Raw genomic sequence first — 22,231 nt, 5'->3', positions numbered from 1 at the left:
TTTCTTCCTTTTATTCTGAGCCGTGTGAATGAAAGGCTCTTGGTGCTCCAGTCAGGAGTCAGTGCTGTGCCTCTGAGGTGGGAGGGCCAACTTCAGGACACTGGTCCACAAGAGACCTCCCAGCTCCATGTAGTATCAAATGGCAAAAATCTCCCAGAGATCTCCATCTCAATACCAACATCCAGCTTCACTCAATGAGCAGCAAGCTACAGTGCTGGACACCCTATGACAAACAACTAGCAAGACAGGAACACAACCCCACTAATTAGAAGACAGGCTGCCTAAAATCATAATAAGTCCACAGACACCCCAAAACATACCACCAGATGTGGACGTGCCCACCAGAAAGACAAGATCCAGCCTCATCCACCAGAACATAGGCACTAGTCCCTTCCACCAGGAAGCCTACATAGCCCACTGAACCAATTTTAGCCACTGGGGACAGACACCTAAAAACAACAGGAAATATGAAACTGAAGCCTGCACAAAGGAGACCCCAAACACAGTAAGAGAAGCAAAATGAAAAGACAGAAAAACACACAGCAGATGAAGGAGCAAGATACAAACCCACCAGACCTAACAAATGAAGAGGAAATAGGCAGTGTACCTGAAAAAGAATTCCGAATAATGATAGTAAAGATGATCCAAAATCTTGGAAATAGAATAAAGAAAATATAAGAAACATTTAACAAGGACCTAAAAGAACTAAAGATGAAACAAGCAATGATGAACAACACAATAAATGAAATTAAAAATACTCTAGAAGGGATCAATAACAGAATAACTGAAGCAGAAGAATGGATAAGTGACCTGGAAGATAAAATATTGGAAATAACTACTGCCAAGCAGAATAAAGAAAAAAAGAATGAACAGAACGACGGACAGTCTCAGAGATCTCTGGGACAACATTAAATGCACCAACATTTGAATTATAAGGGTTCCAGAAGAAGAAGAGAAAAAGAAAGGGACTTAGAAAATATTTGAAGAGATTATAGTTGAAAGCTTCCCTAATATGGGAAAGGAAATATTTAATCAAGTCCAGGAAGCACAGAGAGTCCCATACAAGATAAATCCAAGGAGAAACACACCAAGACACATACTAAACAAACTGTCAAAAATTACATACAAAGAAAACATATTAAAAGCAGCAAGGGAAAACAATGAATAACACACAAGGGAATCCCCATAAGGATAACAGCTGATCTTTCAGCAGAAACTCTGCAAACCAGAAGGGAGTGGCAGGACATATTTAAAGTGATGAAGGAGAAAAACCTACAACCAAGATTACTCTACCCAGCAAGGATCTCATCCAGATTTGATGGAGAAATTAAAACGTTTACAGACAAGCAAAAGCTGAGAGAGTTCAGCACCACCAAACCAGCTTTACAACAAATGCTAAAGGAACTTCTCTAGGCAAGAAACACAAGAGAAGGAAAATACCTATAATAACAAACCAAAACAATTAAGAAAATGGGAATAGGAACATACATATTGATAATTACCTGAAATGTAAATGGATTAAATGCTCCCACAAAAATACACAGAATGGCTGAATGGATACAAAAACAAGACCCATATATATGCTGTCTACAAGAGACCCACTTCAGACCTAGGGACACATTCAGACTGAAAGTGAGGGGATGGAAAAAGATATTCCATGCAAATGGAAACAAAAAGTAATCTGGAGTAGCAATTCTCATATCAGACAAAATAGACTTTAAAATAAAGACTATTAGAAGAGACAAGGAAGGACACTACATAATGATCAAGGGATCAATCCAAGAAGATATAACAATTGTAAATATTTATGCACCCAACAGAGGAGCACCTCAATACATAAGACAAATACTAACAGCCATAAAAGGTGAAATTGACAGTAAAACATTCATAGTAGGGGACTTTAACACCCCACTTTCACCAATAGTCAGATCATCCATGATGAAAATAAATACAGAAACACAAGCTTTAAATGAAACATTAAACAAGATGGACATAATGGATATTTAGAGAACATTCCATCCAAAAACAACAGAATACACATTTCTCTCAAGGTCTCATGGAACATTCTAGAGGATAGATCATATCTTGGGTCACAAATCAAGCCCTGGTAAATTTATGAAAATTGAAATTGTATCAAGTATCTTTTCCAACCACAACACTATGAGACTAGATATCAATTACATGAAAAGATCTGTAAAAAATACAAACACTTGGAGGCTAAGGAATACACTACTTAAAGCAAAGTGATCACTGAACAAATGAAACAGGAAATCGAAAACGACCTACAAACAAATGACAATGATATCACAATGACCTAAACCCTATGGGATGCAACAAAAGCAGTTCTAAGAGGGAAGTTTATAGAAACGCAATCCTACCTTAACAAACAAGAAATATCTCAATAAATAACCTAACTTTTCACATAAAGCAATTAGAGAAAGAAGAAAACAAAAACAAAACAACAACAAAAAAATAAAACAAAAACAAAGTAAGCAGAAGGAAAGAAATCATAGAGATGAGATTGGAAATAAATGAAAAAGAAATGAAGGAAACTAGAGCAAAGATCAGTAGAACTAAAAGCTGGTTATTTGAGAAGATAAACAAAATTGATAAACCATTAGCCAGACTTATGAAGAAAAAAGGGAGAATAATCAAATCAATAGAATTAGAAAAGAAATCGAGAAGTAACAACTGACATTGCAGAAATACAAAGGATCATGAGAGATTACTACAAGCAACTATACGCCAATAAAATGGACAACCTGGAAGAAATGGACAAGTTCTTAGAAATGCCAAACCTTCTCAGACTGAACCAGGAAGAAATAGAAAATATGAGAAGAAAAAGCACACGCACTGAAATTAAAACTATGATTTAAAAGCTCCCAACAAACAAAAGCCCAGGACCAGATGGCTTCACAGGCGAATTCTATCAAATATTTACACAAGGGCTAACACCTATCCTTCTCAAACTCTTGCAAAATATAGCAGAGGGAAGAACACTCCCAAACTCATTCTTCGAGGTCACCATCACCCTGATACCAACACCAGATAATGATGTCACAAAGAAAGAAAACTACAGGCCCATATCACGGATGAACATAGACGTAAAAATCCTCAACAAAATACTAGCAAACAGAATCCTACAGCACATTAAAAGGATCATACACCATGGTGAGGTAGGGTTTATCCCAGGAATGCAAAGATTTTTCAATATATGCAAATCAATCAATGTGATACACCATATTAACAAGTTGAAGGAGAAAAACCATATCATCATCTCAACAGATGCCGAGAAAGCTTTTGACAAAATTCAACACCAGGTTATGATAAAAAACCCTACAGAAAGTAAGCACAGAGGGAACTTACCTTAACATAATAAAGGCCATATATGACAAACCCAGAGCCAACATCATCCACAATGGTGAAAAACTGAAACTATTTCCACTAAGATCAGGAAGAAGACAAGATTGTCCACTCTCACCAATATTATTCAACATAGTTTTGGAAGTTTTAGCCATAGCCATCAGATAAGAAAAACAAATAAAAGGAATCCAAATCGGAAAAGAAGTAAAGCTGTCACTGTTTGCAGATTACATGATACTATACATAGGGAATCCTAACGATGCTACCAGAAAACTACTATAGCTAATCAATGAATTTGATAAAGTAGAAGGATACAAAATTAATGCACAGAAATCTCTTGCATTCATATACACTAATGATGATAAATCTGAAAGTGAAATTCAGAGAGCACTCCCATTGACCACTGCAACAGAAAGAAAAAAATATCTAGGAATAAACCTACTTAAGGAGACAAAACACCTGTATGCAGAAAATTATGACACTGATGAAAGAAATTAAAAATGATACAAACAGATTAGAGATATACCATATTATTGGATTGGAAGAATCAACATTGTGAAAATGCCTATACTACCCAAAGCAATCTACAGATTCAGTGCAATCCGTATCAAACTACCGATGGCATTTTTCACAGAACTAAAAAAAAAAAAAAAAAAAAAAAAAAACACATTTTGTATGGAAACAACAAAGACCCAGAATAGCCAAAGCAATCTTGAGGAAAAAAAAAAAAGGAGCTGGAGGAATCAGGATCTCTGACTTCAGACTATACTACAAAGCTACAGTAATCAAGACAGTGTGGTACTTGTACAAAAACAGAAATATAGATCAATGGAACAGAATAGCGAGACCATAGATAAACCCATGCACATATGGTCACCTTCTCTTTGATAAAGGAGGCAATATATATAGTGGAGAAAAGCCAGCCTCTTCAATAAGTGGTGCTGGGAAAACTGGACAGCTACATGTAAAAGAATTAAATTAGAACATTCCCTAAAACCATAGACAAAAATAAACCCCAAATGGATTAAAGACCTAAATATAAGGCCAGACACTATAAACTCTTAGAGGAAAACATAGGCAGAACACTCTATGACATGAATCATAGCAAGATTCTTTTTGACCCACCTCTTAAAGAATTTGAATAAAAACAAAAATAAACAAATGGACATAATTAAAGTTAAAAGCTTTTGCACAGCCAAGGAAACTGTAACGAAGAGGAAAAGACAACCCTCAGAATTGGAGAAAATATTTGCAAATGAAGCACCTGACAAAGGATTAATCTCCAAAATTTCAAGCAGCTCATGCAGCTCAATATCAAAAAACCAAAAAATCCAATAGAAAAATGGGCAGAAGACCTAAATAGACATTTCTCCCAAGAAGATATACAGATTGCCAACAAACACATGAAAGAATGCTCAAAATCATTAATCATTAGAGAAATGCAAATCAAAGCTACAATGAGATATCATCTCACACCAGTCAGGATGGCCATCCACAAAAAATCTACAAACAATAAATACTGGAGAGGGTGTGGAGAAAAGGGAACCCTCTTACACTGTTGATGGGAATGTAAACTGATACAGCCACTATGGAGAACAGTATGGAGGTTCCTTAAAAAACTAAAAATAGAACTACCATACGACCCAGCAATCCCTCTACTTGGCATATACCCTGAAAAAACCATAATTCAAAAAGGGTCATGTACCACAATGTTCATTGCAGCTCTATTTACAATAGCCAGTACATGGAATCAACCTAAGTGTCCATCAATAAATGAATGGATAAAGAAGATGTGACACATATATACCATGGAATATTACTCAGCCATAAAAATAAATGAAATTGAGTTATTTGTAGTGAGGTAGATGGACCTCGAGACTGTCATACAGAGTGAAGTAAGTCAGAAAGAGAAAAACAAATACCATATGCTAACACATATATATATGGAATCCAGAAAAAAAAAAAGGTTCATGAAGATCCTAGTGGCAAGACGGGAATAAAGCTGCAGACCTACTAGAGAATGCACTTGAGGATATGGGAGGGGGAAGGGTAAACTGGGATAAAGTGAGAGAGTGGCATGGACGTATATACACTACCAGATGTAATATAGATAGCTAGTGGGAAACAGCTGCATAGCACAGGGAGATCAGCTCAGTGCTTTGTGACAACCTAGAGGGGTGGGATAAGGAGAGTGGGAGGGAGGGAGAATCAAGAGGGAAGAGATATGGGGATATATGTATATGTATAACTAACACCATTTTAAAGCAATTATACTCCAATAAAGATGTTAAAAAGAAATTTAAATTTTTAAATAAAAAAAAATTAAAAAATAATAAAAGGCTATTTGGAAGGAACATTCCTTTCCTTCAGATACACAAATAAGCCTTTCATTGTTCGTGAGGTATTATCTAGAATCTCTGACATGTTTTGTATTTGCAGATTGTTTAAATCCAGGACTTTTTAAAAATACATGATTATAGATGATTCACAGTTTTTCATTAGTTTCTACTGTACTGCAAAGTGTATCAGTTATACATATACATATATCCACTCTGTTTTAGTTTCTTTCCCCTTATAGGTCATTACAGACTCTTAAGAAGAGTTCATTGTGCTATGCATCATATTGTTATTAGTTATCTATTTTATATATAGTAGTGTGTATTTGTCAATTCTAGTCTCCCAATTTATTCCTCCCCCTTCCCCGCTTTCCTTCCGTGGTAACCATACGTTTGTGAGTCTATTTCTGTTTTGTAAATAAATTCATTTGTACCATTTTTTTAGATTCCACATATAAGTAATAACACATGATATTTGTCTTTCTCTGTCTTACTTCACTCAGTATAAGAATCTATAGGTCCATCCATGTTGCTTCAAATGGTATTATTTTGTTCTTTTTATGGATGAATAATATTCCATTGTATATAGATACTACAACTTCCTTAGCCATTCCTCTTTTGATGGACATTTAGGTTGCTTCCATGTCCTGGCTATTGTAAATAGTGCTGCAATGAACACTGAGGTGCATGTATCTTTTCGAATTATGGTTTTCTCTGGATATATGCCCAGGAGTGGGATTGCAGGGTCATATGGTAGGTCTATTTTTAGTTTTTTAAAAGAACCTCCATACTGTTCTCCATAGTGGCTGTACCAATTTACATTCCCATCAACAGTGTAGGAGGGTTACCTTTTCTACCCACCCTCTCTAGCATGTATTGTTTATAGATTTTTATGATGCCCATTCTGACTGGTGTGAGGTGATACCACATTGTAGTTTTGATTTTTATTTCTCTAATAATTAGTGATGTTGAGCATCTTTTCATATGCTTTTTAGCCATCTGTATGTCTTCTTCGGAGAAATGTCTATTTAGACCTTACACCCGTTTGTTGGATTGGGTTGTTTGTTTTTTTTTTCATTTTGAGCTGCATGAGCTGTTTGTATATTTTGGAGATTAATCCCTTGTTAGTTGCTTCATTTGCAAATATATCCTCCCATTCTGTGGGCTGTCTTTTCATTTTGTTTATGGTTTCCTTTGCTGTGCAAAAGCTTTTAAGTTTAATTAGGTCCCATTTGTTTATTTTTGTTTTTATTTTCATTACTTTTGGAGGTGGATCAAAAAAGATCTTGCTGCGATTTATGTCATAGAGTGTTTTGCCTACGTTTTCCTGTAAGGATTTTATAGTATCTGGCCTTACATTTAGGTCTTTAATCCATTTTGAGTTTATTTTTGTGTATAGTGTTAGGGAGTGTTCTCATTTCATTAAAATACAGAACTTTTTAAACTGAATGTTTGAGATCACTGTCACCCCAGACATGTAAGCATGCTAGAGGATTTGGGATTTTTGTTTGTCCTCAGGATTTTCCTACCCTTGAACTTCAGATATCTTCTGATTTGATTTGTCCTCATTGATCACACTCTTTTCTTTTAGCATTCATCTTATCTGACAATACTTAGTGTGGTGTCTTTTAGTGTGTTTTTAAGGAATAATCTAGAATCCACTAGTTTATCTCCATTCCCTGCCTCTCTATGTGCAAACTTCTTCCCCAATACGTTTATTTCTGCGTCCTTTTTTCACTGCTTTTTAAGCTATTTATCCAAGTTTGTTTGTTAATTATTTGTTTGGTATCCAGCACTGTCGGTTTTATTCTTTATTCCTTCAGTGTTTTTAAATTTAGCTATTTTGTTTAATTCTATTTTTTTTTGAAAATCTTATTTTATCCTTGTTCCTTCTTATTTTGGACATTTTCATTCCAGGTTATGCGTCTTCTAATGGTATTATGCTCCTTTTTATAAAAAGTATGTCTTCCTCACCAAACTTTAATTTGGTGATTATCATTATAAGAAAATTTTCAGTACTTGTAATGTGCAGGAAATATGGAAAGGAAAGGAAGAGCTTGTGGGAAAAAAAAACAGATAAGAGCAAAGAAACTAGCAGACATGTCTTTGTAAAATTATTGGAGGTACTATCTTCCCCTTTGTGTGTTATTGTTACCATTGTTGAAAATTAAGAGACTGTATATGCTTTGGTTTATTTCTGGGCTTTCTATTCTGTTCCATTAGTCTATATGCCTGCTTTTATTTCAGTGTGATACTGTTTTGATTATTATAACTTTGTAATATAATTTGAAATTGAGACTTGAGACATGCTACCTCAACCTCCATTCTTCTTTCTCAAGATCACTTTGGCTACTAGAGCTCTTTTGTGGTTCAATACAAACTTTTGGATTGTTTGTTCTATTTCTGTAAAAATATCTTTGTAAGTTTGATAGAGAAATGTTCAATCTGTATATCACTTTGGGTAGTATGGATATTTTAACAGTATTACTTCTTCCAATCCATGAACATGGACAATCTTCTCATTTATTTGTACCTTCTATTGCTTTCATCAATGTTTTATAGTTTTCAGTGTAAGATCTTTTACCTCCTTTGTTAAATTTATTCCTAAGCATTTTCTTCATTTTGATACTTTCATAAGTTGAATTTTTTTATATTTCATTTTCAGATTGATTGTTTTTGATGTAAATAAATGCAACTGATTTTTTATGCTGATTTTGTATTGATTTATTAGTTATAACTTTTTTTTAAGTTCATGGTATCTTTCGGATTTTCTACATAGAAGATCATGTCATCTGAAGAGGTAAATTACTTCTTCAAATTTGGCTGTCTTTTATTTCTTTTTCTTTTTTGATTGTTCTTGCTAGTAATTTCAATACTGTGTTTGATGGAAATGGAGAGAGTGGATATCTTTGCCTTGGAATAGATCTTATAAAGAAAACTTTCAGTTTTCCCTATTGATTATGATTTTAGCTGTGGGCTTTTCATAAGTTGGTCTTTATCATGTTGAGAAAATTTCCTTTTATATCTATTTTCTTCAGATTGCTTATCATGAATACATGTTGAACTTTGTCAAATGCTTTTTTTTTTCTTTGTCTGCATCTATTGAGATAATCATGTGGTTTTTATATTTCATTCTGTTAGTTTGGTGTATCACATTGGTTCATGTGCATGTCTTAATCCAACCTTGCATCTCAGAGATATGTCCCACCTGGTCTTGGTGTATAATCTTTTTGATGTGCTGTTGAATTTAGTTTGCTAGTATTTTACTGAGGAATTTGCATATCTGTGCATCAGAGATATTGGCCTGTAGTTTTCCATTATTGTGATCTCTTTGTCTGGTTAGGGTACAAAGGAGTTGATATCCTCAGAAAATGAGTTTGGAAGTATTCAGTCTACTTTAATTTTTTTGGAAGAGTTTAAGAATGATTGTCATTAATTCTTCTTCCAACCCTTGAGAGAATTCAATCATGAAGTCATCTGGCTTTTCTTTCTTGGGAAATTTTTAATTACTACTTCAATCTCCTTAATTGTTTTTGCTCTGTTCAGGTGTTATTTTCCTATATAACTCACTCTTGTTAGGTTATATGTTACTAAGAATTTATCCATTTTTTCTACATTATCCTATTTGCATAAAATTATTCATAATAATTTCTTATATCCTTTTTATTTCTGAGGCATCACTGTAATGCCTTCTCTTTCATTTCTGATTTTGAGTCTTCTCTCTTTTTTCTTTAGTTAGCCTAACAAAGGGTTTGTCCATTATATTTATTTTTTCATAACACCAACTCTTTGGGGAAAACTGGATATCCACATGCAAAAGAATTAAACAGGGCCCTTATATTATACTACACATAAAAATCAAATCAAAATGGATTAGAGACTTAAATGTAAGACCTGAAACCATAAAACTCCAAAAAGAAAACATAGAAAATGCTCCTTGATATTGGCCTTTCCATGATTTTTTGGATATGACACTCAGGCAATGAAAGCAGAAATAAACAACTGGGGATATATCAAATTAAAAAGCTTCTGTATACCAAAGAAAATAATCTACAAAATGAAAGGCAACCTGTAAAAATGAAAGAACGTATTTGCAAATTATCTACTTATAAGGGGTTAATATCTGAAATATACAAAATTTATGCAACTCAATAACAAACAAACAAAAAAAACAAGATGAAAAAGGATCTGAATAAACATTTTTTTTAAAGAAGTCATACAGATGGGCAAAAAAATACATGAAAAGGAGATCAATATCATTAAGTATATACAAATCAAACCACAATGAAGTATCACCCACACCTGTTAGGATATCTATTACCAAAAAATAAAATATATATATATATATAAGTTGGTGTGTCAGGCTGTAGAGAAAAGGGAACCTTTGTATATGGTCAGGAGAGATATTTTACTCTAATCTTCATTGCAGCAGTATGGAAACAATTTTCTTCATTTCCCCCACTTTACCACCCCTGTTAAACACTGTTTAACTCTCTGCTTCTATGAATCCAACTTTTTATGATTCCATATAGAAGTTAGATCATGCAGAGTTTTTATTTTACTTAGCATAATGACCTCAAAGTCCATCTATTATGTCACAAATGTCATTATTCCCTTCTTTTTATGGCTACATAATATTCCTGTGTATGTGTGTATATACACAGTTTACCCTTAAAGAATGTGGGAGTTGGGGAGCTGATCCCCAACCCCAACATTCAAAAAACTACATATAACTTTATATTCAGCACTCCATACCTGCAGTTCTGCATCTGTGGATTCAACCAACCTCAGATCATGTAGTACTGGAGTATGTATTTACTGAAGAAAATCTTTGTGTAAATGGACCCACACAGTTCAAACCCGTGTTGTTCAAGGATCAACTCTATATGCATAAGTTAATGTCTGGGCTATCTATTCTATTCCATTGATTAATATAGCTCTTTTTATGCCAATGCCATACTATTTTGATTACTATGGCTTTGTAGTATAGTTTGAAGTCAGGAACTGTGATGCCTCTAGCTTTGTTCTTCTTTCTTAAGATTGCTTTGGGTACTTGAGGTATTTTGTAGTTTCATAAAATTTTTAGGATTGCTTTTTTATTTCTGTGTAAATTTCATTGGGATTTTGATAAAGATTGTTTTGAATCTACAGATTATTTGGGTAACGTGGACATTTTAACAATATTAATTCTTCCTATCTATATTCTTCCATTTACTTGTGTCTTCAATTTTGTTTATCAGTGTCTTAGAGTTTGCAGTGTACAGATCCTTCACCTTCTTGTTTAAGTTTACTCCTAGGTATATTATTATTCTGATGCAAATATAAATAATATTGTTTCCTTAATTTCTTTTTCTGACAGCTTGTAGTATATAAAAATGCAATTTATTTTTTTCTATGTGGACCTTGTATCTGCAACTTTACTAAATGTGTTGATTAGTTCTAACAGTTTTTGATGGAATCTTTAGAATTTTCTATATATACTATAAGGTTATCTGCAAATGAAGGCAAGTTTACTTTTTCCTTCTGACTTAGATGACTTTTATTTCTTTTTCATGCTTAATGGCCTGGCTAGGACTTTCAGTACTATGTTAAATAAAATTAGTGAAAGGTGGCATCCTTTCCTTAGAGAAAAATCTTTCAGATTTTACTACTGAGTATATATTATCAGTGACCTTTTCACACATGAACTCTATTATGTTGAGGTACATTCCATCTACAAAGATTTTATATATATAATGTACATATATAATTTCATATATAAAGGTTAGGTTTTGTCTACAAGGTTATAGATGTCTATATATTTATATATAACATATATAATTGCATATATTTATATATAACATATGATATATAATATTAATATTAATGTTAATATGCAATATAGTATATATCAATATAGTAATTGTAATATAATATTAATATATTATGTATATTATTATGCATATATCATTATATACATAATTATATTAAATGCATATATATTTAATTTATTAATATGTATATTAATACATATAGTATATATTAATATAATAGATTATAATAATATAATATACAATAACATAATATAATTCATAATATATTGTTATATTGTATTATATCAATATATATTATATAATATATAAATACCATATTATATAATATATAATATATAAAATGTAAATATATTATAGTATTACATTTATTATATATTGTATTATACAGTATATAATTATAATTATTATAATATATAAATATATAAATATAAATATATATTCTACATTCTATATAATATATATACTTTTATGTATATTTTGCATACACTATATATATAATTTTATGTTGGAGTATAGTTGATTAACAATGTTGTGTTAGTTTCAGATGTAAGGAAAGTGATTCAGTTATACACATACTTGTAGCTATGCTTTTTCAAATTCTTTCCCATTTAGGTTATTACAGAATTTGAGTAGAGGTCCCTGTGCTATAGAGGGTTTTCATCATGACTGAAAGTTGAAAAATTTTAAAGGCTTTTCTCTCGTCTATCAAGATAACCATATTACTTTTATCCTCCATTTTATTAATGTTGTGCATCACATTTTCACAAATATTCAACCATCCTTGCATCCCTGGATATATCCCATTGGATCATGGTGTATGATCTTTTTAAGGTACTGCTGAATTTTGTTTGCTATTATTTTGCTGACAGTATTTGCATCTATGTTCATCAGAGATATTATGTTCATTCCTGTAACGTTCTTTTCTTGTGGAGCCCTTGTCTGGTTTTTGTATCTCGGCAATGTTGACCTTGTAAAATGAGTTTGAAAGGATTTCCTCCTCATCTTTTTTGTAAGATTTTGAGAAGAATTGGTATCAATTCTTCTTTAAATGTTTGGTAAATGAATATTTTGTTAATTCTATCACTTTAGGAAGCTGTAGCCTCATGAATATTACCTTTACTTGACCCTATTCAATACACATCATTTTGGAAATAACATGGCTTCAAATTTTCTTCTCTAATTACAAAAATTTCCTCCTACTTAAAGGAAAAATATGCACACATAAACAATTAACATGGTTGTTCAATGAGGTCTATTGCATTTATTCCAATTTGTGTTCTGCCCATGATGATTTCTTCTAGAAATTTGATACTTTCAGTTCGGCTTCCAGAGCTGCCAAAAGTATTTATTTTTCCTTATTCATCAAAACTGTCTTACTGAATTACATGTCACTTTGCTGTATAGTTCCAAACCTTTGAAGTCTACACTTTTCAAATTCAACTTGTTTATTTATCAAAATCTCTAGAAACAATGAAGAAATTAACTGTAACTTAGGATTTTATAGAGGCACAGAAAGTGTAAACATAAAGAAGATATCACATTTTGGATATATCTACATTATGGAGAGCATGTGTATTAGTAAGAGCACTGACTTTGGAGCATAGATCTTTGTTCTTTTTCTGTCCCTATTGACAAGTCCCTGTATATTCTGAACAAAATCACATAATAAAACTAAAGATCAATTTCCTTTCTTATAAAATGAGCACATCAGATATACTTGCCTTCAAAACAGTGCGGGACATTATTCTTTTGCATAGGGTTTGAGTAGATAGAAACTATAAGAACAAAGATTTTATTTTAAGTGTAATGTACTAAGCGTTTCACAATTATTGAATAAATATAATAACATTATTTGTTTTAATATGTGATTCTCCTTTAATCCTAGAGTATTAATGTTTGACTTTTCAACAGAACATCTTCAAAAAATAACATGTCCAGGTGAATTTTGTAGTCTTTATAAGGTAAAAAAATAGTGTGTATTCATAAGAATGGACCAAAAAGAAAAGCAGATACTTTTTAGCTCAAAGTAAACAGTTAGGTAAACACATCACAAAAGAACATCAACTAACAACTTTAAAGGCTAAAGGCCCTGTCACATTTTCTTTCAATCATTGATCTCCTTGGCAAAAATACTCCTGATCTTAATTTGTATTGTTATTGCTTTTTTCTTCTTTCCTTATGATTTTATCATGTAAGGTGTATTCAATATATTTCTCTTTCTTTTAAAGACATTTGTACAGTGTGCATTGTTTTCATCTGTCTTTTGCCATTATATTTTCCCAAATTTTTAGTTATGTGTAATATTCTATTTTAAGAGGACACTACACTTTTTTAAGCATTTTCCTGGTTATGAAAACTTAGGTTGTTTCCAGTTTGTGTCTATTAGTATGTGTCTATTAGTACTACTGAAATATTTTCTTGGTTGCATTTTTATGCAAATTTTTAGTATATACCTAAGAATAGAATTGCTAAGTTTGGGGATTATATATTTCTAAGTTTAATAGAAAATCTCTGTTGTACAAATAATTAAACCAATATATATTATATATAGCTGTTTATGAGAATTCCTCTTGTATTACATTCTGTCTAACACTTAATAATCTCTATCTTTTTTCCTTCCTTCCTTTCTTCCTTAGCCATTAAGGATGGTAAATAGTTTGGTATCACATTGGGGCTTTTAATTTGCACTTGCTTAATAAATAATTATGATTAGTACATTTAGATATCTTCTTTTTCTACATGCCTGTTTAAGGCTGTCATTTGTTATTCTATTTTGGTATTTGTCTTTTTATTAGATTTGTAGAGATTTTCAAAGATATTATTTAGATTTGAGATATTTCTGTTAATTTGGTTCAAATATTCTCCCATTATGTGACTTTGTAATTTTCATTATATACTCTTTTTTATTTAATTCATTTTTATTGGAGTATAGTTGATTTACAATGTTATGTTAGTTTCTGCTGTACAAAGAAAAATATATGTATAACTCATTAGATACTTCTTTAATGATATTATTTGATGAACTGGAGTTCTTCCTTTAATTGTATTCAATTTGACTAACTTTTTCTGTAATGATGTTTTTGTGACCTCTTTAAAAACTTTTCTGATCCAGATATTTTCCTCTATTTTTTCTAAAATTACATATATATATATATATATATATATATATATATATATATATATATATATATATTCAGAACTACAAATTTTCTTGGGAGTGACGTTTGTATGTGGTGTGAGGTAGAGGACCTTTTTTTTTTTTTTTTTCCCATCCTCCCACTGGGAATGAGCTTGTAGTCAGTTACTGAAAAGACTGTATTTTTCCCACCATTCTTTTGATCCAAACTTGTTCTCATCATATCTCCATATATTCTAATGAATATTATTATTATTGACATTGTTATTTTTTTTCATTTTGTGGAAGTACCATTGTTTATTCCATCACTCTCAACTTTATAAATGTCTGTATTAACTTATAGTCATTTTGATCTGTAGACACCATCAAAAATAACATTATTGTAATTATACAGCAACCTATTGAGGCAGGAGATAAATGGGCTCCAGCTTAGGCATTTACAACTAACCTTCTGTTTACATTTCACAGGGCAGGAAAAAATGTGGGCTTTGGGCTGGACACTTAGAACTAGCCTCCTGTTTGCATTTCCTGAGACAGGAGACAAGAGGGCTTCAGGTTAGACATTTAAAATGAGCTTCCTATTTGCTCTCCGAAATGGAAGCAATGACAGAGATGGGGTAAATAGCCAAGTTTTGTCTCTTGTGGATATCTTAAGATAGCAGTCATGGTGATAACCAAGGGGGAAAAACCTGTTTGTGTAAAGGATCGAAGGATCTCTGCTTCCCCCCTCCTTGGGGCAAGGGAGACACTACACAGGTGCAGAAAGGCTCCTTGGGGTTCAAAAGTCAGGGGACAACTCCAGGCCATGGTGACTCTTGCTTCTCCCAGACGCCTTCGTGTCAGGGTCCATCTTGGTTGAGAGGTGAGTATTCACATAAGAGGAGGGTCCTGAGACAGATTAGTCAGGGGTGACAAAACAAGATGATTGGCCAGAAGGGAGACAAAGACCAGGAAAACTGCTCCTTTATAAAGTATTTAAACTTCCCAAAGGCAAGACTCTCTCTCTCTCTGAGTTCGCCTGTGCATCTTTCCACATGTACTCTGGTTTTCCAATAAACTTTTTACTTTTCTCTGTACCTCTGCCTCCTCACCTGAATTATTTCCCAACAAGGCAGGCAAGGACTGGGGATTTAGGCCTTAGACTCTGGTCTCTGTGGTCTAGCAGTTAGGATTCCCAGGCAGGGAATTTTTTTCATGAAATTCACCTAACTGTCTAGAGCAGGAGTCAGACAATTTAGACCAGGATCTTGACAACCATAAACTTTAAAATTGAGTGCACATAGAGAAATGGATATGGAATAGGCCCTTGATGGAATGCTAGAAAAAGGAACTGTATTTGAAACAGAAATAAGTGATCCCTCCATTAACATGGTGATATATTGCCATCTGAGCCTGAGTAAAGGGAAGATATGATTGTGTTTTAAATTAATTCCACCTTAAATGGGAATAGGATGACCTGGCTAGATCAATGGACATGAGAGTTGATTCAGGATAGAATTCTTCACAGGTTGTGTTAGAGCATAGATTTTTGCTCGGGATATTACAAATCTTCCATAAGGGTAGCAAAACCAGATCCCATTAGGGAAATAAAAATGACTTAAAATATCAGTAGACCAAATACAAATACCTGAAACCAAAGGATGAGTTTCAGGTTTAAAATTCTAATTTATAAGTTTATTCAACATATATTTATTTTATTAAGTTCATAACATATGTCAGGAATTATGAAAGCTGTTCTGCACTCTGGTGAGAGTATACAGATGGTAAAACACTTATATACACACATAAGCATTATATACATAAGAAGTTCAAAGGCCAGGACACAGAATATGCTTGTAATGTTAAAGAAACATAAGCAGACTAATGTACCTGGAGAAGAGAAAAGCAGAGTGAGTTGATAGATAATGAGGTCAAAGTAGTAGATGAAATCAAATTCTCTAGGCTGTCTAATCCTTTATACTGATTTTGCCTTTCACTCTATTATCATGGGAATTCATTTAAGTAGGCAGAGTACAGGAGTTTTATAATCTAATTTAAATATTGAGAAGATCACCTTGGCTGGCAGAGGAGAATAGACTACAAGGATAAGAATGAAAGAAGAAAGAACAATCAAGAAACTATTAGAATAATTATATTATTAAATGATGATGTTTCAGAATGGAGAGGTAGAAATGTATACTCTGAAAAGTGATGTTTCTCAGTATACTTTGAAGATAAATTTGGCAGAATTTACCAACTTTTTTTTCGTGTTGGTATGCAAGACAGGAACTAGAGAATGACTCAAACTTTTGAAGCTGAATAAAGAGATTTTGTTGATTGAAGAGATGGGGGGAAGAGCAAGTTTGTGTGGAGAGGAGAACTTGGTTTTAGAGATATTAAGTTTAAAGATTAGACATACAAGTGATGATACATAGGGAGTTGTACAGATGTGTCAGGATTTCAGGGTAAATATCTGGCTAGAGGTACATGTTTGGGAGTTGCTAGCACATCATTGGTGTATCAAGCCATAATCATGGATAATAAAGTATGTGAAGATGGGAATGGCTCTAATGATAGAGTCCTGTGGTAGTCCAATATGAGTACATCAGAGACAGGAAAAAAACTGAGAGAGATGAGTCATTGGATTACAGTAGAACCAATTGAAAATAGTGTTTTGGAAGCCAAGAAAGTAAAGTATTCCATGAAGGAGAATGTTATCAGTTGTCACATGCTTCTGATAGTTCAAGTAAAATGAGGACTGAGAAGTGACCAATGAACTTGGAAACTTGGAAGTCACCTGTAACTTTAATAAGAAAACATTTTCTGAATACCTAACTGCAGTGGTTTCAAGAATGACTAAAGAAGGGATATAGTGAAAAGTAGGGAGAAGTATAAAAGAGTTATTGAGAATAGATGGAGAGTGAATGGAATAGGGAACTATACAGAATTCCTGGGAAATACTTAAGGTTAGTTAAAGTTTTCTTTTCTTTTTTTTTTTTTTTTTTAATGTTGTTAAGCTACTTATCTACAGGGGCAGAGTAGGCCAAGAGTTGAATTGAACAAGGGTTGGTATTTTTTGCCATTTAAAAGACAGAGGAAGTGAGGGACAAAGAGATGTAAGAGGTCTACCAGGGAACAATTATGATCATGGACAATGGACCAGGTCCTGCATAAAGAGGGAAAGGAAGATGTGCACTGGAGAGTGAGTGTGGAGGATAAGCAGCTAGAATGACATTTGCAACAATATAGATGGACCTAGAGATTATCATATTAAGTGAAGTAAGCCAGCAGAGACAAATACCATATGATATCATTTATATGTAGAATATAAAAAATATATATACAAATCAGCTTATATACAAAACAGAGATAGACCCACAGATGTAGAAAACTTATGTTTATCAAAGGGGAAAGGGGGAAGAGGGATAAATTAGGAGTTTGGGATTTATGTATACACACTACTATATATAAAATAGGTAACCAACAAGGACCTACTGCATAGCACACAGAATTATATTCAATATTTTGTAATACTCTATAAAGGAAAAGAACCTGAAAAAGAAAAAAAAAATATATATATATATATACTGAATCTCTTTGCTGTACACCTGAAATTAACACTACATTGTACGTCAACTATATTTCAATAAAAAATTAATAAAAAAGAAAAGCCATTGTCTAGTTAACCTTAGGAAAAATAAAAAGGAAACAGTAGGCATTTAGTGCTGGTAGCAGATATGATAAGTGTGAAAAAATTGCAGCAATTAGGTTAATAGAAAGGGCAAGAAGGTAAAGAGATGATGGAATGCCATAGGGTTGTTTGCAATTCCAAATTTATTGACGTGGGCTAAGATGATTGAAGTGGGTGGCTAAAATAGGTTCTGGGACAAGAGCTTTGGAGGAGAAGACTTTGAAGTCCAGGGTGTTGGAAAATCACATAGTAGAGAGATGTATAGTGAACTGAATGCAAAATCTTTAAGAAATAAGTGTAGATAATCTCTGGCTTTGTAGATGATTAGAACAAGGAGGCATATTTCATAAAAAACCCCAAATATTGAGATACACTATTGGTATACACATTGGGAAAAGAAATAAAATAACAAATTTTGAAAAATATCATCCATATTCAAGGGATCTTGAAATGACAATCAGTAACTATCCTAAAGAAATACACTTGTATTCTAGCAGATGAAAGGTAAGTAGACTTAAGAATATATACTATACATAGATTTTCAAGTTAAGAAAGAAATTATCTCAATAAGAAATTAAGAGTCTGTAGGAAAAATTTCAGTGTATGAAAGAGAAATTTTTTGATTAGAATGTGGAAACTGATTTGCTGTTTAGGACCACATTGCAGGTCTTCATGACTAAATATCTTTTGATTCTTAGCAAAATTCTAAGATTCTTCTGTTGTTCTTGGTTGACTCAAGAAAAATGAAAGGACATACATGACCACAAAGTTTCTTCAAATGTATTTTCTGGGTTATGTATAAAGTTTTGTTAAATACATACAATTATTTTAAGAACTCTAATCAATCTAACTATCTAATCAATGTAACTTGTTAATGAAATTTCTACAAAGCCTAATAATAGAAAAACAATAAATAGCTAGTTATATATGTCATTGTTGTAGTTGCTGCTTAATTTTTTTTCTGCTAGTTGTTGCCACTGTATAACTTCTTCAAAATTTATCTAATGGCTTCCATTCCTCACTTTAAATTTATAAAAATTTCTGCTCTTAATGTGTTTCTGAACAGCCATAGCATTCATAATATATTATGGATAGCTTTATAGAAAGAATAGCAACAGGAATTTGTTATGAATAATTTATATGTAGTGATTTCCAAAGCAAAGTCATAAAATATATACTAAAAATGAAATGGTTTTGTTCGGCCTGAGTTAAGACAAAAAAAAAAAAGTTTAAACAGAAAACTTGTAAGCTACTTAAATTTATGTAAAACAGTAAAAATACACATTTCCTTTATGCTGTTTATATGTCTTTACCATAACAACATGAGTACAGATTTTCATCTTATTTTCTGATAATTCAATATTATTGAAATTTGTACCAGTTTTACATTAAGCATATTAAAAATAATGGAAAATAGATGAATTGATTGGGGGAAATTTCTTCTGCCCACAGTCTTTAAATCACCAGGGGACTCAAAATACCTGAAGTTCCATGCTGTTAGCAAAATGAAATCAGTATGTATGACTGTAAAAGTAATCTGAGGAATAACTTAAGACTCTTACTCTAATAAACATACTCAAGGAAGCTACCCCTGAAAAATAAAGTTTTCTGCTTAAAGCAACTGCACTGTGGGAAATGGAACTCTTAATTTTCCACTGTTTCATACTTGAGCAGAGGCCCAGGGCTGCAATAGATAAATTTTAAATTTCTCATTTTATATTTGTTCCTTTGTGTTGAGGAGACCCAGAGGCAGTGGGAGTTACATATATGATCATTCTACTGTAATCTTTTAAAATTTCTAATGATAATAATTATAATAAACTACAAATAAGTGAGTTTATTTAACTCAAGTATGATACCATCCCTTAGCTATTGAACAGAAGACAAGATATTTGATATGATTTTATGATGATTCATTATAATAAAACCAATAACAACAATAATAGGAAAAAGATTTTTTCAGTATCCAGCATACACTAGGCACAGATTTTTATATATTTTAACATGGATAATTTTATGTCATCCTTCATCATAACCCCATGAGATAGGTACTGTTATTGGCTAAATTTTACTAATCTGGACACTGAGGTTTATATTTGGAGAAATTAAATAAATTGTTACCTATAATATAGTTAAGAATTTCTGGATATTACAACTAAGATATGCTAATTCAACAACCCAAACTATGATCTTAATCAGTACACCTACTTCACTCTACTTAATAAGCTTGTCAAATTGTTTCTTCTTTTTTTAAATTTTATTTATTTTATTTATTTATTTTTGGCTGCATAGGGTCTTCGTTGCTGTGCGAGGGCTTTTTCTAGCTGTGGTGAGCGGGGCCTACTCCTCGTTGTGGTACGTGGGCTTCTTATTGTGGTGGCTTCTCTTGTTGTGGAGCATGGGCTCTAGGTGCGTGGACTTCAGTAGTTGTGACATGCAGGCTCAGTAGTTGTGGCTCATGTGCTTAGTTGCTCCACGGCATGTGGGATCTTCCCAGACCAGGGCTCAAACCCGTGTCCCCTGCATTGGCAGGCAGATTCTTAACCACTGTGCCACCAGGGAGACCTTATCAGATTGTTTTTCAAAAACTCTTCCTATAAGATTTCTAACTGCATGATGATAACACTCATCTTTCCTTGATGTAGTTAGTATGAGTAAGCTATTCCATATTGATCCAGAAATAGAAAACTGTTTCTTACAATAAAAATTTTAATCGTTATCTTCAGTAATGTGAGACACTTTTAGAGATGTAGCTTCCTAAGCTTCTCTGCTTAGCTTATGCAAATTTTTATCTCTAACTCAGAAGAACATTTAAGTACTTTATAAAATCTATTCCTGTTTTTGGCCTGTTTAACTGGTTTGGAAAATAGGACATGGATTCATTACTTACTGTATAAATGCTCTTTACCACTTCCTTAAATTTCTTTTAAGGAATACTTTCTTGAAATGTGATAGTTTAACTACAGGTCTTATGTTCTAAAATTTGGTAAGCAAGTTCATGTTTTTGCATTCTTTCATGAATATTCAGTATTTGCTGTTTTAAAGCTAGTTACTGTGGGTTTAGTACTAAGAATGCTACTACAATAATTCTTTTTTACCACTGCCCTCAGATTCTCTAATAGTGGATTTATCACCTTAATGAGCAAACAATTTAATGGCTAAATCCACTGCATACTTTTCATCTTATACTCTTCCCTATAACCTATGACACTGTTAATAACTACTCATTCCTTACAAGAATTTTCGTCATAAGGATCCATGTCACTATACTCATTTTCCCTTTGCCTATTTGATGCTTCAAAATATCCTTTCTGAACTTCTCTTTCTCTGTCTAGGTAACATATTATCGAGACAATCCTATAAAGAAGATGTGGTATATATATACAATAGAATACAGCTCAGCCAAAAAAAGAGTGAAATAATGCCATTTGCAGCAGTATGGATGGACCTAGAGTTTATCATACTAAGTGAAGTAAGTCAGAAAGAGAAACACAAGCATCTTATGATATTACTTATATATGAAATCTAAACTATGACACACACGAACTTATCTACAAAAGAGGACAAGACTCACAGACATAGAGAACAGACTTATGGTTGCAAAGGGGGAGGGGGAGTGGGGGAAGGATGAACTGGGAGTTTGGGATTAGCAGATGTAAACTATTATGTATAGAATGGATAAACAACAAGGTAGGTCCTACTGTATAACACAGGGAACTATATTCAATATCCTCTGATAAACCATAATGGAAAAGAATATGACAAAGAATTTATATAATTGAATCACTTTTCTGTACAGCAGAAAATAACAAAATATTGTAAATCAACTATATTTCAATAAAATCGACTGAAAAAGAAGACAATATTAGGCCCTCTTCCATTCTCACTAGACTCGCACTCAATGAGAGATGTG

The sequence above is a fragment of the Hyperoodon ampullatus genome, assembly GCF_949752795.1.
Source record: "Hyperoodon ampullatus genome assembly, chromosome: 17".
NCBI lineage: Eukaryota > Metazoa > Chordata > Mammalia > Artiodactyla > Ziphiidae > Hyperoodon > Hyperoodon ampullatus.
Note: the sequence above shows the minus strand (reverse complement) of the source record.